The following is a 2380-nucleotide window of genomic DNA, read 5'->3' as shown; positions in this document are numbered from 1 at the left end:
AGCAGTTTTGCTAAACATGTTAATTAGCATGCTAACATGTTAGCATGCTAACATGTTAGCATGCTAACTATGCTAACCATATGACTTAGCTAACTTAGCTAATCATTTTAAGCAGTTTTGCTAAAAATGCTAACTAGCATGCATAGACTGTAAAAATATGGACAAAGCGTCTGTGACGTCACCCATAGATTTCCTGAAGAACGGTTATGAAGCCGTTTATGGGGGGTATGGGCGGCGCCATCTTGGAAAACCTTGGGAAATCCTAACCCCGCCCACCTCCTGAGCAAGCCGGTGAACCCGCCTCGTCGTCAGCCGAGCAGCCTCAGCTAAGCTATCTGTAACGTTAGGCCTACAAGATGGACTGGCACAGACGTTGCTGTAACATAATTTGCTGGTAAGTTTGATCTGCTAACGTGAAGTTCATGTATGTTTCTTAATGCCATGTTCAGACACTTTTGTATGCTGAAAGGTATTCGGGTGAACGGTTGAAAAGTTGAGATTGCAGATTCTAGGTAAAATAAACTAACGTTAGCTATCCCTCCCTTGCTGAAGTTACGGTAAAATAACGTAGAGTAATTTAGCAGTTTAGCGTTACAGGTTCAGCAACTGATACTGACAAAAATGTATCTTTGCCTTTATTGTTTTGTGATTAACGTTAGCATCTCATATCCTCAGTGGCAGCCATCATTGTAACGTTAATTAATTTACGATAACATCAGCCAGCTCGCTGTATTCTGTCAACGTGTGGTGTGAATTGATAACAAAATCGTAGTAGGGTATTAGTTAACTTGTACATCATGAATTCATTTAGATTAACTCTTAATATCACGTTTTGAAATCGCTATATTGCTCTAAAGTTGTCAGTGGTAGCTTGGTCTAAGATGACATTGAAATTTCTCATCGGTGGCCATTTCACGATCCAGCGTTCATGTTCGGTTAGCTTGCCTTATTTCCCCTTCTTGTCAGGCTATTATCAAAACGTTAAATCCAGTTACAGTGTCCGGTGTTTGGCATAACAATGCCAATATTAGTGTAGTTTGTCACTGAAGACCCATTTCAAATCGCACAATAGTACTACAGCATTGTACAATAACTGTACTTTTGTTGATTACAACAAGTAGTGTTGGTTTGCATTATTGTATTATCTTGTAAGATATATAGGTACTAATGAAAAGTTTACCTTTCTATTTTGGCAGTTCGCCATGGGGAGGAGGCGGCAAGGAGGTCCATGGGCTCTAACCTGGGACTAGAGGTCCAGGTGAAGTGGTTTGGCTGGGGTGTGGTGATATTGAACCCATTGAGACTATACAGTACATTTCACTTTATGTCTATTGATGGACTGTTACACCTACCCTTTACTTATGCCAAACCCATTTCTGTTCTTTAAATATCAGAAAGCAAACTTACTGTTGATGGCACTGAACTTGCACTTGGAAATGTTTATGGAACTTTTCTGAACTGTGAATTACATTAAAACTCATGCCAAACCAATTTGCCTGTGCTTTCAAAAACATTTATACAAATCCGTCAGCTTCAGTCAGTAGGTTGAATTGAAGACCCAGATGCAGAAGTAAAGGTGATTTTTTACTTGTATATCTTGAGCATTACAGGTAACCACTGAATTTGTGAAACTAAAATAACAAAAACTAATATGTACTAAGCTAGTACATAGTCAATACATATTAGATCACTTTAAAGATACAGATGCAAATGCTGTAAATAAAAGTGAACAAAGTCCTTGAAATCAGAAGCTGCCACTGCTCAATGATTTCTGCCCCATCTGGTAGGATTTCAAAATGTTCCAGATCTGAAAACAGAAATATTGGTATATGTCACATCCTTGAACTTACTGTAAACTATGAACAAGTGCTCACAAATTAAGCTAAAAAAATATTTTTTTATGTGGTAATCATAGACTGTGGAGGCAATATATGACAACAACGAAGTAAGATTTGCAGACTCACTCCCAATATTTATAATGAACAACAAACTCACAGAACACTTAGCTGAATGGGGACAGGACACGCGTATTCAACTATTGCACATGCCCTGTTTATGCGGGCAATAAGCAAAAACAAATGTGGTGTATTTAAAGTAATGTAGAATAAATATTTCTTGTATTTTTGTGTTTTCAGTGAAACAGTGTAAGCTCATATCTACACCCTATTGAGGTAGTTATTAACAGTTAGGCCAAGGTCCAGTCAAACAATAGCCAGCCACTGGTGCCATATTGTTTAATTATGCAATCTGTATCCAACCAAAACCGGCTGATTTGAAGGCATAATGCAACTACTTTCCGTGTGTGACTTATCAAAAGATGCTAATGATAAATTATTTTGATAGTTATTGCACAGATGTGCCCTGGACTGCTCAAAATAAA

General features: G+C 38.0%; 1 long non-coding RNA gene across 1 annotated transcript; it reads left to right on the top strand.

The window, feature by feature from the left end:
- The first annotated feature begins 216 nt into the window (after positions 1-216).
- Positions 217-1491, top strand: LOC121683980. The gene is made up of 2 exons (XR_006022983.1): positions 217-394; positions 1197-1491. It is a non-coding gene; the product is annotated as an uncharacterized LOC121683980 (long non-coding RNA).
- Positions 1492-2380: the final 889 nt, after the last annotated feature.

This window comes from Alosa sapidissima, chromosome 15, assembly GCF_018492685.1.
Source record: "Alosa sapidissima isolate fAloSap1 chromosome 15, fAloSap1.pri, whole genome shotgun sequence".
Lineage (NCBI taxonomy): Eukaryota > Metazoa > Chordata > Actinopteri > Clupeiformes > Clupeidae > Alosa > Alosa sapidissima.
The sequence above is the reverse complement of the archived record's forward strand: the minus strand, read 5'-3'. Positions and strand labels throughout refer to the sequence as shown.